Below are 16,817 nucleotides of genomic sequence, written 5' to 3' on the forward strand. Positions count from 1 at the left end.
TGTCCATAGCTTTTCTTTGTAAAGAGTGGCTATCTTTTTCCCCCATAATCATTGCAGATTGCAGATATCTTAGCCTCCCAAAGTGAATGTGCAAAATGCAGCATTTGGTGACAGTTGTTCACTGATCTGCAACAAACCAATCTTTGGTGTTTGAGTTGCCAGGTGGAGAGATTGTTGGGGGTGGGTGGGGGGGATGGAGGGGAGGTAAGGGAAGTGTCAACCTGATGGCCTAGTGGGAGTTTGACTATTGGAAACTGACTTGCCTATCTTCAACTCTTTGTGTTTGTTGGGTATACACTAAGTGGAAGTAGCTTTCAGATTTTTGTTCTTTTATAGAACTGAGAATCTTTCCCTTTTCACAACTGCATTATTTAGGACTTTATTTTGAATCTTCAAGCATTACCCAATGGCCTTTAACCTACTTTGAGTCATTTTTCTGTTTTTGCTTTTTGTTATCAAAGAACATTTATGTTGTACTGCCTGAACATGCCACACACTGACACAAGTTATGCACATTATAACTTTCTTTTTCTTGCATGAAGGGTGTGGAAATGTGCAATGTTGGTTCTAGTCAATGTATAACATGGTTTAGTTGGAGGAAAAGGACATGAGGGTGGAGAATGGAGTACATACTTGATTGACTTGGAATAATAGTTGAGGACAAGAAGATTAGGCACAAGGAAGCTCACATCTTTAGACTTTATAGAATTCTATATAAATTGGAGAGCACAAATTTTCTATTTCATAAAAGTAATGGAGGTTTTACTGCTCGATCTGATATGTTCATTGAGAAGTTAATGTCTCCTACCAAAGTAGGGCCGTCGGGGTGGGGTTTGCCAAAGCTTGCCATTTAACGGGGTGGGACAGGCTAGTTTGCCATTGTGCAGACTTAAGAAATACTAGAATGCCCTGCCCTTTTCATTATTTAAACATATTAATTTAATAAAATGTTTATTCAAAAAGTTTATTGTTGAACAATAAAACAATTTAAACAAACAATAATACAAAAAAATTGTCTCATGAAAATATAAAAAATAATATCTATGGAATTACTTTGATTGTCATTTAAATTGGCTAGGGATTTAAAGTGTTTGACGAGGTTCTCCCATCTTTGGAGCAGTGCTCGGCTAACGACTTATCGGTCTTCTCTATAACTACACAAATCTTAGTGAACGATAGCTAGTTTGAGCATTTTATTACAATGTCAAAAAAAAAGGTAAAATATTTTTGTTTACATGTTACTTTTTTTTTTTTTTTAATTCTTCTTTTTCAACACAATTGATATATTCAAAATAATTTTTTTTAAAAATTTTTTTTATAGAAAGATCGCGATAAAAGGCATTCAAGAAATTTTATATTTTTTAATCCCAAGAATCTACTTAAAAATCAATAAATAATATCGTTAACTTTCACAATCCGAAAAAGAAAAGAAAATGAAATGAGGATGCATGTGTTTTAGTTTTCAGTATATAATTATTTTTGGCTTTGGTTTGCAGGCTTTGCTTTCTTGGACTTGTGTTGATTCCAAGTAGTTCAGCAGTTGTCTTAGCTTGACAAGTTGCTAAATGCTAATGATATGATGAGACAATTTGGTGTGGCAATTATTATGTCAACTCCCAAGTCCCAACTGCAACAAATGAAATTCTACCTGTCTTACCTCTCAAGTAAATGGCATTTAATTACCAAACAAAAGCCTAGTTATCATAAACTATGATAATAGGATTCATATATTTGTAACAATATTGTTGTTGCCTTTTTGTTTTAGGAGAAAACCTACAATCGCTACTCAAGGATGTGTCTCGACTAACCAGCTCAACTGAGAGGCGATTAGATAACCCTAATAATTGGGAGTCAAACTTGCAAGTTTACTGGCCGACTAGCTCAACTGGAGGCTGAACCTAAAGCATCAAGAATATTTTTATTAGTTTAACCAAAGATGCGTCGTGGCTTACCAGTTCAACTAAGATAGCAATGGGTCAGGGCCGGTTTTATATTTTTGTGGCCCTGTTCTTGTAAATAAATGAGATCCTACCAAAATCGCAATTTTAAAAATTAATAGCGTAATATTTTCTATGACCTCCCAAATGAAACACAATATATACACGTTTCTACCACTCCTCCATGGAGTCTTTTAAGATTAATTGCAATTTTATTTTGTTTTAATGTCTTAACTAGCTAGGTAAAAATTAAATATTGGACCTTTTAAACTTTGGGGGCCCTTTGCTGTTGCATAGTCCAAAATCCGACCCTGCAATGAGCAACCCCCACCTGCGAGTGGAACTTGCAAGTTCACTACCCAACCCAACCAGCTCAATGGAGCTAAAGCCCCTACAATATTGTTATAGTAACATTTGGCATGTTATAATTTTAAATTCAAATAACAATATCAATTTTAATAAATATTTAGTTTAAACATGATAGAACAAGTTCAAATGTAACCAACATTGTGATCCAGTGATAAACGTGCAATTCAATTTATTCAAGGATTGAATGCCCCTTATATATAGGTAGAGAAGTCAAACTACCTTATATGGATTGACTCTAAATAAAGATTGTTCCTTATTCTCATGTTAAATGATCGAAATTTTTCTCCCAAAAGGTTGAATCCCCAATCCCAAGGACCCTTCACATTTCGGCTCAACAGAACATTTAGGGAACAATTAGTCCTTTATATAAATTTCACAATTAATAAAAATGACTAACATTTAATTTCATTATTCAATTATAAGAGTTACGTTTATGGAAGAGGAAAGAAATTACATGTTGGGGCAAGAATTGAATTGCAAAATTACATGTTAATCATTTTTATTAAAGGTTAATGACAAAAAATTAAATAAACTAATTGTGACAAAGAATTGAAAGTCAAGGATGTATTAGATAAAATTAAAAGGGCATAACCAGATGGGGTAATGTCATAATAGGGATGGCAATGTGCCCCGTCCCCGTTGGGGATCCCCGCCCCTATAGGGGATGGGGACGGGAACGGGGAAAAATTTCGAGAATCGGGGACGGGATGAGGAATTTCACAAACTCCCCGGCGGGGTGAGGGACGGGGACAAGGATACCACTCCCCGCCCCGCCCCGTCCCCGAAAATTAAAAAATAAATAAATAATATATATAGAATATTATTTTAGGATTAGGAAATAGAATATTTGAATGTATATACATTAGAATAATACGTGTACTGTACTATTGTGTGTATAACAACAATAAGTCAATATAATTACATAATGTTTGAATGTTAAACTATTTTTAGTATATATTTGCTCTTTTGGATTGAAATTTGAACTTCATTAGTTCGTATGTTATTAAAAATAGTTGAATTTTAATTGTTATTTCAATTTTTTTCTTTTTATTTCTACTAATTTCACACTTTGACTATGAGTTGACCGGGTATGGGGGTTCCCCGTCCGCGCCAAATTCCCCGCGGGGACGGGGATGGAAAATTTTTTCAAGTCCCCGCCGGGGACGGGGATGGGGTCGGGATAGCTATGTCATAACTCATAATAGTCATTAACATTTACGACTTAACATTCCGTTATTGTCTTTCATTTTTTTTTCCTACTATTTGATTATTATGTAAATTCGTTAATAACACATGATACAATTATTCAATTCTTTGGTAACTAATAAACTCTTTATTCCTTAAAAAAAATACACTCTTTATTAAATATTATAAATAGTATCATATTATGAAGTAAATTTTTTTAATAAAAATAGTATTTATTATAAATATAAATAATTTGATAAAAATAAAATTAATGAATGTATAATAGAATGGATTACAATCATGCATCAACAAACAATTTCAAGAATAAAAATATTGGGCATGATTCAGTCAAATAAGAAGATTTTGCATCTCAAAAAGTCGAGCAGATGGAATCAGCATGATGATGGTCTAGTGTAGACACATACTTTTGTTTCAAAATTCTTGTAATCAAATCCAAAAATAAAGCAAAAAAAGTGGTTTAGATGTGAGTATGGAATCAAATTAATCCTCCTTCATTACTCAGGTATCAAAGCACCCCCATCACTAACATCTCATCAATACCCTTTATTTGTGGGACCTACACAAGCATTTTTTTTTTTCTAAAATATTGAACCATCAATTTAAGAGTCACTCACCGCTCATGTCATGTACACATGTAGATGTGGTAATTAAAATCCTATTTGGTAAAATAGTTAGTTTATCAGTCAATTTTGATTTGTTTGACTATTATTAATTGTTTGACTTGGTTAAACAATCTATATAAGTGTTTGGTTAATTAATTTTTTTTTTGTATCAGCTAATTGCTCTTAAAGGTTAAAATTCAAAAAGTTGCTCAAAGCAGTTTTTTTTTATTAGCTTTTCGAGAAAGTCATTTTGCATATACTCAGCTATCAGCTAACAGCTAATTTACCAAACATCTTTCTACAGTCAATACTATCAACTAATCAAATTCACTAACCCAATCAACTATCAACTATTAACCAAACACCCTTAAATCTTGATATACTGATATGTGTCTCAACTAGCTTATCTGTACTCCAAATAATTTGTACACTAATGTCCATAAAAAGGATAAATTCATACATCTTTTTTTTTTTGTTTTTTTTTTTAATCATCGATATATATAATTCAAATCTTATACACTATGATAGCTAGCAAAGTAAAAAGGAGGAAAAAAAGTGACAATAATAAGCATATAAAGGAGGATGAAATTTAAATTGAATTTTGAAATTAAACTTGGCTACATTTTAAAAGTTTTCTATACTATATATTTTAGGAAAATAAGAATTTGGCCGTCTAATTATAGTTAAATACTTAATTAAGTATCACATTTGACTCTCGAGTTATTAAAAATGTGGTGAAATTAGTCATTGACATAATTAAAATGCTACAGAGAACTTTTTATTGTTAAATATTTAAAATTCTAAACATTTTAAGAATATTTTTGTAAATTTTGCGTAATTTTTATAAATTTTTGAATAATTATGCTTCTAAGGTTCAAAAATGACGTCGTTAGTGTTGAGCATTAACCATTATGTACAATCCAACTATCAATTTTTAAAATAATCTAGAAATATTTTTTATTTGAAAAAAGTACACTTTATTCATCTAATTCAAACTAAATAATGAATTTAATATCTATATTACATGAAATAAATATTATCATTTTTAATTCACGAGTTGTCACGGGAGTTGCAGATATATGATCTTTAAATGAAAACAACCTTAACAACAATAAATAAACTATCAACATCACTATGAAACAAATAAAAAGAGAAAAAAGAAAAGGAAAAAAAAACATAGTAACCATGTTTGGTAATATAGTTAGTTTATCAGACAATTTTGACTTATTTCATCACTATTAGTTGTTTGACTTGGTTAAAAATTCAATATAAGTGTTTGATCAATTAACTTTTTGTAATAACTTATTGCTCTAAAATGTCAAAATTTAAAAAGTTGTTCAAAACAACTTTTTTAATCATCTTTTTTAAAAAAATTATTTTACATGTAATCAACTATCAACTAATTTATAAAATATCTTTTTATAATCAACTAGTATTTGCGCCCGTGCGATGCACGGAATAAATTTGTTGTAATATATTAAGAATATTTCGATCGATATATAATTATTTAAATTAGAACATCAAATATTATATAGTTCAATTGAATATACGGGTTGGATCATTTATGTGTTTTTATATTATCATTGTATGAATTTAAGCAAATAATTGCTCAAATTAATAGCTAATGTGTAGATGTATGCATGTAGTGTTATAACTTTGGAGATTTTTTTTTTATCATTGTTTAGTATTTTTTTTTATAAATTATACAAATGTGTTCGTTCTCTAGCAACTCAGTTATATGAATGAATTGTTATCTTAATTCATTTGTATGGAGGATATTTTTTTTGTCTATACATATAACAATTTTGTCATTTAAAAAATATAATATCAACGATTTTATTTACACATTGTTGAAACCTCTTTGTAGACGACATTGGTAGTAGCAACACAATCTTGTCCATCATCGTCTAGAGCTAACACCTTCAATTGATCAGGATGGGTGACTCGGTGAAAATATATAATGGTATAATATTAGTCAATTAGCGATCCTTTTATATTTTAAATAAATTAGTAATATCATATTCATTTCCAGTCAATTATTCTTTTGTATTTTTAGTCAATTAGAATATTACATGGAGTGATATTTTTACCTAATTTGTGTTCCATTTTTAATTGAGGATGTATAATATTATTATTGAAATATTTCTGTTCCATTTGTAATTTACCTTTACTATTGTTTAAAACATGCACTTACTATTTATGATGTAGAATATTATTATTGAAATATTGGCGTTCAATTTTAGTTTCCCTTCCATTTTAATTAAAATGCAATGATTTAACCATTTATTTTTTTCATATTAGTCAATTATGAATAATTTTTTATTTGCAGTCAATTATTAGTATTCATTTCCTTTTAAATTTTCAATCCATTAGTAATATCATATTTATTTTCATCCAATTACTTCTCTTTTATTTTTAGTCAATTAATCAATTAGCGAACTAAAATATCAAATGCAATGATATTTTTACCAAATTTTCGTTTCATTTTTAATTGATGATTTAGAATATTATTATTGAAATATTTCCATTTCATTTTTAATTTTCGCTACATTTTTAATTTACCTTTACTATTGTTTAAAATATGTCTTTAGTATTGATGATGTAGAATATTATTATTGAAGTATTTCCTTTTCATTTTTAATTTACCTTTACTTGATAGTGTAGAATATTATTATTGAAATATTTCCATTCTATTGTTTAAAATTGTGTAAACTTTATGACATACTTGTGATTTGATGTATTATACTGTGTAATATTATTGTGAAAAATTAAAATGCAATGATCTGACCATTTTTTTTTTCTGTTTTAGTCAATTATGAATATTTTCTTATTTTCAAACAATTGTTAATATTTATTTCCTTTTTCAATTAACCTAATGTTTGTTGCCAAGCACCTTGTGCTCAGATGGCATGTAGTGACCTTTTTTATGTGGGAAGTCATGAGATCGAGCCTTAGTGAAGGTGTTGGTTGAGAAAATATGTTTGAATAGATACTTATTTATTTACCTAATTTCCATTCCATTTTTAATTGATAATATAGAATATTATTGTGAAATATTTTTGTTCTTTTTTTTTCATCCTTTTTTTTTTTAATTTACCTTTACTATTTACTATTGTTTGGGCGATAAATCAAGTAAATAGAATTTTGTTTTTAATTATATTATAGATTTTTTTTCTTTTTCTATTGTTTGGGTGTGAAAGTAAGGAAGAAGGATTTTCTTTTTAATAATGGTATAGATTGAGAATTTTTTTATATTTTCTTATTTAACTGAGTATTATTAGTATTAATTAGTGACTTTCGTTTCTTTTTCTATTTTTAGTGAATTAAGGATCCTTTTATATTTTTCTATTTTAATGCTAACTTTTAATTTTACTGATTATTATTAGTATTAATTATTCAGTGAATTCCATTTCATTTTCTATTTTTCGTAAATTATGAATCTTTTTTTTTTTCAATTTTTTTGTAGGATTGTTTTTACTGTTATTTTTATTATGACCCCTTTTTTAAAAAAAAAAAATCTTTCATTTTCATTGAATTAAGAATCCTTTTTTATTTTTTATTTTTTTTTGAATGCTACTAGCTCTATTACAATGTAGTATCTGTTCATATACTTTCTCAACCTACTGAAACACACTTTCTCAACCTACTGAAACACAAAGAGCCAATAACGCCTCCACTGAGGCTCGAAATCACATCACAATCTTCCAAATGGAAGTCCAACCCAGATACCATTAGACCACATAGTCCTGGTTTTTTATTTTTAATTTTACTGATTATTATTAGTATTAATCAGTAAATTTCGTTTATTTTTCCATTTTTAGTGAAGTAATGATCTTTTTTTTTTCTTCATATTTTACTGCTAATTTTTTGACTGATTATTATTACTATTAATTAATCAGTGAATTCCATTTCCTTTTCTATTTCTCGTGAATTAAGAAACTTTTTTAATTATTCTAATTTTTGGTAGAATTTTCTTTTTTTTTTTTTTACTGTTATCCTTATTATGACCTTTTTTTTTCACACCCTTACGTTTCTTTTTTCATTTTTATTGAATTAAGACTCATTTTTTATTTTTCTATTTTACCAATTATTATTAGTCATAATCAGTAAATTCCGTTTATATTTTCATTTTTAGTGAATTAAGGATCTTTTTTTACTGATTATTGTTAGTTTTAATTAATTAGTGAATCCCGTTTCCTTTTTTATTTTTTTGTGAATTAAGGATCTTTTTTTCTATTTTACTACTAACTTTTTTACTAATTATTATTAGTATTATTAATTGGTAATTTTTTTTTTTTTTATTGTTTGGGCGGGTAAGTAAGAAATGGGGGTTTTGTTTTTAAGAATAATATAGAATTTTAGTGAGTTAAGGATCTTTTTTATAGAATTCTCTTTCAATATTTAAATACATTAGCATAGTAATTACACGAAAGAAGGAAAGAAAAATTATTAGAATAATAGTATTTTCACCCGTTCGATGTACAGAATGGATTTGTTGTAATATATTAAGAATATTTGGATCAATATATAATTATTTAAATTATAACATCAAATATTATATAGTGCAATTGAACATATGGTTTAGATTATTTATGTGTTTTGATGTTATCATTGCTTAAATTTGAGCAAATGATTGCTCAAATTAATAGCTAATGTGTAGATGTACACATGCGGTGCTGTAATTTTGGAGATTTTATTTATCATTGTTTAGTATTTTTTTTTTTATAAATTAGTCAAATGTGCTCATTCTCAAGCAACTCAGTTATAGGAATGAATTACTATCTTAATTCATTTGTATGGAAGATATATATTTTTTTGTCTAGATATATAGCAAATTTGTCATTTAAAAAAAATGTCAACGATTGTATGTACACATTATTGAAACATCTTTCGACATTGGTAGTAGCAACACAATATTGTCCATCATCGTCTATAGCTAACACCTTCAGTCCATCATGATGGGTGACTCGAGTGAAAATATATAATGGTAGAATATTAGTCAATTAGGGATTTTTTATATTTTAAGTCAGTTTGTAATATCATATTCATTTTCAGCCAATTATTCTTTTTTATTTTTAATCAATTAGTCAATTAGAATATCATATGCAATGATATTTTTACCTAATTTTCGTTCGAGTTTTAATTGATTATGTATAATATTATTATTGAAATATTTCCGTTGCATTTTTAATTTTTTATTATTGTTTAAAATATGCCTTTATTATCTATGATGTAGAATATTATTGTTGAAATATTTCCGTCAAATTTTAGTTTCCATCAATTTTTAATTAAAATGCATTGACCTAACCATTTATTTTTTTCATATTAGTTAATTATAGATCATTTTTATTTGCAGTCAACTATTAATATTTCATTTCATTTTATATTTTCAGTTAATTAGTAATATCATATTCATTTTCAGCAAGTTATTCTTTTTTATTTTCAGTCAATTGGTCAATTAGCCAATTAGAATATCAGATGTAGTGATATTTTACCCAATTTTCGTTCCATTTTTAATTGATGATGTAGAATATTATTATTAAAATATTTTCGTTTCATTTTTAATTTTCATTGCATTTTTAATTTAACTTTATTATTGATTAGAATATGCCTTTATTATTGATGATGTAGAATATTGTTATTTAAATATTTTCTTTTCATTTTTAATTTACGTTTACTTGATGATGTAAAATATTATTATTGAAATATTTCTGTTCCATTTTTAAAATTGTGAAAGATTTATGACATAATTATGATTTGATGTACTATATTGTGTAATATTATTGTAAAAAATTAAAATGTAATAATTTGACCATTTTCCTTTTCCATTTTAGTCAATTATGGATCATTTTTTTTAGTCAATTATAAATATTTATTTCCTTTTTCAATTAACCTAATTTATGTTCCTTTTTTCATTTTTAATTTTCAGTCAATTATTAATATTCAATTATTTTTTCAGTTTACCTAATTTCCATTCCATTTTTAACAGATGATGTAGAATATTATTGTGAAATATTTATGTTCTTTTTTTTCCATTCTTTTTTTAAAAAAAAATTTACCTTTACTATTTACTATTGTTTGGGTGGGAAATCAAGTAAATAGGATTTTGTTTTTAATTATAGTATAGATTGACTCATTTACGAATTGGTTCAATAAATCATAAATATTACCAATTGTTTGGTCACAAAATAAGCTTTATTTAATTATATCTATATTAAATTATATATATATATATATATATATATATATATATATATATATATATATATATATATATATATATTATTTAATAAATTAGAAATTATAAAAATAAAAAATGATTAAATTGTGTAAAGTATATCAGGGAATATTACGGATTATTTGCTTAGAGGAATTACTTACTAAAAAAAAATGTAGTGAATTATTTTATTAAAAGCAGCAAAAAATTGTGTATATAAATTAATAAATTAGTTGTATAAATTAAAAATGAAAAAACAGGATATACATACTTAAAATTAGATTTCTAACTTATTTAATTTTCAGAATTTTGGAATAAATTTGTAATTGTATATAGTAAGGTAAGAATAATTCTTATGCAATATACGATTTGACAACTCAATTAATATTAAGATTTCGTGCAATGAACATGTATATTATCTTGTGTACTCATTTGAATGGTAATTTATTTTTATACAATAATTATGCATAATAAATTAATATTATGCTAATTAATAACTAATAAAATTTATTATTAATTTGACCATTAAAATTAGTCTGGATGGAAAAAAACATATATAAATTGGTTCAATAAATCGTAAATATTACCAATTGTTTGGTTAGAAAATAATCATTCTCAAATTAAAATTGATTAATTTGACAAATTATACTTAAGATAAATATTACAGATTATTTACTTATATAAAACTTTTATTGAATTATTATTTTATTATAAGGAGTGAAAAATTATATATATATATATATATATATATATATATACACCACATTGGTTATTCGTTATATACCATATTATGGATTTACGTCCATATGAGAATATGAAAAGAATAAATGTACAACCTAATTAATACTACGCATTACATAATAAATATCATACCTAATATTACTATACATAATACCATACGTAATTATTATTTTTAATACCATGCATACAATTACCATACATACTTAAACTGGTTATCAATATAGATTTCTTAAATTGGTTATAAATCATATTATGATATTACGTCCATATGAAATAATATTAACATACATAAAATTACCATACATACTTGTTAATATTTAGATTTATTAAATTAGTTACAATTCATATTATGGTAAAATAATTCTTATGCAATATACGATTTGGAAACTCAATGAATATTAAGATTTCGTGCAATGAACATATATTCCATCATGTGTACTCATTTGACCAAAAATATGAAGGTTGGTTCAATAAATCGTAAATATTACTAATTGTTTGGTTAGAGAATAATCTTTATCAAATAAAAATTAAAATAATTAAATCTCTATCATATTCATATGCTGTTGCTTTAGGCTTTTGTCAAGGAGCACTACTCATGATCCTCGACACATTGCCATGGCTCCAAATCCTTGTGTTACTCCTATTGGTGCTGGAAGGACCGTCACATCAGGAAAAAAAATATTAATAGTCCAAACTCATTCAATGATGTCCCCTCTCATGCAAATGACCTGCAGATCTAGTTGCTCAGAGTCCACTAATAATTGGTCAGTTTTTTTTCTATCACTATGAATAGTGCATTATTTAATCCTGCCCAAAGTCCAATAATAAACAACTTTTAATGGATTGAGATAAGGTATTAGAGAAATACCTTTAAATGGGTTGAGCAAACTCGTCCAGATTGATGATGAAGAAGATGATATATATGATCAATATAATCATAGTTTATATAATATATGTAGATAGATTTTAAATTTCACCAATGGTATATATGATTTTCTATTCTTTATTAAAAAAAAAAAAGAGTTGAAAAAGGATACAGAGATTTACCAAAATGTGTAGGTGTAGTGCAACAGCTCTTCTGGATACGCAGAGAATATGGGTCTTGTTCCTCCTCTTCTTGAAGGTCCCTGTTCTCTACACCATTGCTATGCAGTTTCAGAGAATATTCCCTTAGGTTCTTTGTAACTTGGTACTGTTTGTATTGAAGAGAATGTGATGTATATATAGGTGTTTAGATATAATTAAGGGTAACATTTATGGTTTTTATTATATTACCAATTACCAATTACCAATTACCAATTAAAATTAGAGTTACCATTTTACATTTGCTTACCAAAAAATTATATATAGATACTTAATTTATATTTGAAGAATATATTTACCTAATTTACTTTATATACAGTAATAAGTATGTCTACACATAAATGAATAATATATAATATATAATTTCAATATTTTGATAATTAATTAAATTAAAAAATTAAGATATTATATAAATGCCGCTAAGTTTTGGGAGAAAATTTATATGGTTTTTATAATATTATTATTATTATTATTATTATTATTATAATTATTATTATTTTATTATGCTTACATTATTTCATAAGATTTTTATTATACTTGAACAATAATATTTTCAATTATATTATAGAATATAATACCAGACATAATATTACCATTACCAATTATGTAATATAACAATTAATAGATTTCATTTAATTTTCATTTGGCATTTACTTACCAAATAAACTTTACTACAAAAGTTTTGGAGGGAAAATTTGTTAGGAGGATTTTACTTTTATATATATATATAGATATAGATTAATACTATCAACTATTTAAACACAATCAAATAACATCTATTTACCAAATGCCAGGTAAACTTGTATTGAGTAGTGCCGAGTCAACAATGTATGAATAAGAAACGAAACCTCAAGATCTCAAATGAGTGGGGCCCACAAGCCATTAATGGAGTAGGGAGAGTATCAAAGTCAAGTCTGCTCTCTGGTGGGCCCAATTCCCATTTTAGACATAAATAAATAAAAATTATTTAAATAATTTTTTTTTAAAAAAAAAAAAAAAAAAAAAAAAAACCTCCCACGTTATCGTTACGGCGCGCATTCGTTAAGGAGTCGTAGGAAAATCTTTGTCCCCACTTTAATATTTAATTTGAAAAGTCTTTGTCTGAATCTCCCTAAACTGCAATATGATTTTTGTAAATTTTGTTTTATTTTTTTTTTAATTCCGTAATTTGGTAACACAGACTTGTACAGATAAATTGTCCATAATTTGATTAACAAAATTTAAATAAAACTATTTTAATTTCTTCTTTACTGGGAAATTAATATTAACAAATAAGATTTAGAATCATGTTATATTGGCCAAAATTTTTCACCATATGATATAACAATATATGATTCGTATTTGATTAATAAATAGATTACTTTTGAGTTTTGATACATGATGGAGTACTGGAGTTGTCAAATTCATAGTAGTCAATGAATAAACATAGATTTATTGTCACACAAGATGATACAAAAATTTGGATCTTTGCAACAATATCTTAGAATTTATATGTATAAAAATTATACTAAATATTTTGTTAAACACAAAAAGAAAAAATTAAAAATTATTTTAAGATAAAGAAGAAAATTAATTTAGCCATATAATTACCAACAAGATAGATAAAAAAAAAATAATTTGCTTAATGAAATTATAGAAAATGACTTTAACTCAATGACTCAACAACGAAGTCCATTCGAGTCCCTTTCTTATTAGTTGTTGCGATGAAATAAAATTATCTAAGTGAAATAGTGGGTTTTATCACCCATCTAGACATATGAGGTGGTGACAATGTCAAAGACATGAAACTTGTAGTAAAATTAAGAGTGATTGACTAAATGTGATAATACAATATACCATGGCAGTCGTAGTATTAAATGGTGAACTTTCTCTTTTGTAACATCCTCAAATAATTAAGAAACCAAGACAATTTATGTCAAAAATATAGTGCCATGAGACATAGTTTAGTGGTGTAAAAGTTAAAGTAAGATAAATTTGAACGATTCAATTTTTTTTCTGAAGGAAGTGGAGAATATCCAGGATCAGTAGCTGGTCCTCACTGAAAGCGTGCCTCTCAAGAGGCCAATCTCATCTTCGCGTATGACTTTATGAATTGCTCTGGGAGGGCGTTCGAACCAAGTGTTGATATCGTTGTGCTCGTAAGCTTGCTTGGCAAGAATGTCTGTCACCTTGTTTTGTTCCCGAGGTGCGTGGACTATCTTAATTTCCCATTGTCTTCTCTTTGCCTCTTTGCATCTCTCAACAAGATTGCTTGCTGGCCCTTCATAGATCCCGACTGAATTTATTACGGATGTGGCCTTCGCGCAATCTGACTCTATGATCATTTTGCGAAAGCCCAGCTCCCATGCTCTTTCCATTCCAACATAGATACCCCAGATCTCAGCCTCCATGGCGCCACAGGTCCCAATCTGCTTGGAGAAGGCTCCTAAGAAGTCAGCTTCTTCGTTCCTGAAGATCCCTCCACAAGCAGCTTTGTTGTTTGTCACTGAGCATCCGTCTGTGTTTAGTTTAATCCAGCCAATGTCCGGTGGTTTCCATGGTTGATTACGTCTGTTGTCACCTCTCTGTCGGCCTCCAGGTCCTGAGCTTCTCTCCAGTACCTTCTCAATCTCCTCCATATGATTGTGCAGCCTCATAATCTTATCGCTTATGTCCATCTCCACCCCATTGAATATGCAATTGTTCCTCCATCTCTGTCCCCCATTGAACGATTCAATTTATACTGATATATAGCGCAATTTGAAAATGAATTCCTTATAAAAAGACTATCCCAACTAATTCTAAACCATTACATGTCCTTTGGTTGAAGGGAATTTAAATTTCCTTCCCACTTAATTCTCATCTAATTCCAAATGCTACAAAATTTCCTTGTTTGGTTGAAAAGAATTGTAATTTCATGGAATTGCAATTCTCCACTTTTCATGGAATTAAAATTCCATGTCCCCCCCACCCCCCCACCCGGGATTTTAATTCATGGGATTTTAGGAAGAAAAAAATATAGTGATGAGTCAAAATTATCCCTTCCCTTTTTAACCTAAAATTAATGCCTGACAATAACAATGGACATTTTGGACGTTATACTACTTATTCCCTTTCAATTCTCATGTATACCAAACATTGGAATTGAAATTCCTAGTAATTCTATTCTTGTAAGTCAAACACTGGAATTTAAATTTCCACTTTATTCTCAGTAATTCATCTCCAATGAAATTGCAATTCCTTTCTCACGTAATTCCCCCTCTCCAACCAAACGCCCTGTTACAGGGCGGTCGGTTGGAGGGAATTTAAATTTCATTCCCACTTAATTCCCACATAATTCCAAAGGCCACTAAATTCTTTAGTTTGGTTAGAAGGAACTGCAATTCCATGGAATTGCAATTCCCTCATTTTCATGGAATTAAAATCTCATGCCGCCCTTGGGATTTTAATTCCGTGAATTTTAGGAAGAGAAAAAGATAATGATGAGACAAAATTACCCTTTTTTTTTTAATGTAAAATTAATGCTTGACAACAACAATGGACATTTTGGACTTTATACTACTTATTCCCTTTCAATTTCCATGTATACCAAACATTGGAATTGAAATTCCCAGTAGTTTTATCCCTATAAACCAAACACTGGAATTTAAATTTTCATTTTATTTTCAGTAATTCATCTCCCATAGAATTGCAATTCATTTCCTATGTAATTCCCCCCTTTAACCAAACGCCCTGTTAAATGTTGGAAAAATAGCATTAAAATGACATTTTAAGTGGCTATTTTGTGGTACAATTATCAGTGGGGTCCACTTCCGAAATGAGTCAGGTCAAAGTGGATTCAGGTTCTTCGTAGTGAGATGAAGAGATTGATATATTGTATGCTCAAAATGGATAATGAGTGAATGAGATATTGATTCTCAAAGTAGACCCATTGAGTTGGAAAAATAAAGGGAGAAAGATAAGCTTTTGTCCCACATTGATTTGGGAAGAGGATTTGCCCCACTATTTATACAATAGTCTTTTAAAGACTTATTGAATTGATCTAAGCCTAAGCTTGTGTGTGTTGGAGTTGTAATCTTCTAGATTACAAATACAATCTTTATATATATATATATATATATATATATATATATATATATATATATATATATATAACTTTTGGGATATTAAATCGACTTTGATTTATTATTTCCCAACATTAAACGTACAATTATACAATTTATCTCTTCTATAAAATCAAATGTTTTGATTTATGAAAAATCTCGCAATTGCTATATAAATGTTTGTTCAGGATAAAATTATAAATACCAAACCTTAAGAAAACAAAACAATCAGAATCACATACAATTCGAACAAGTGTCATTTAATCTTTTTTTTTTTTTTGAACGATGAGAAAATTTCGCAGGGAAGATATGTATTGTGTAAATTCTTGCATTGGGACCTAGTCGATAAAGAATCACAAGGTGTAAGCCTAAGCTTGTGTGTGTTGGAGTTGTAATCTTCCAGATTACAAATACAATCTTTGTAGATATATATATATATATATATATATATATATATATATATATATATATATATAAATTTCGCAGGGAAGATATGTATTGTGTAAATTCCTGCATTGGGACCTAGTCGATAAAGAATCACAAGGTGATAAATTAACTTAGATTGTTTATAATTAACAGA

The sequence above is a fragment of the Ipomoea nil genome, unplaced genomic scaffold (assembly GCF_001879475.1).
Source record: "Ipomoea nil cultivar Tokyo-kokei standard unplaced genomic scaffold, Asagao_1.1 scaffold2338, whole genome shotgun sequence".
NCBI lineage: Eukaryota > Viridiplantae > Streptophyta > Magnoliopsida > Solanales > Convolvulaceae > Ipomoea > Ipomoea nil.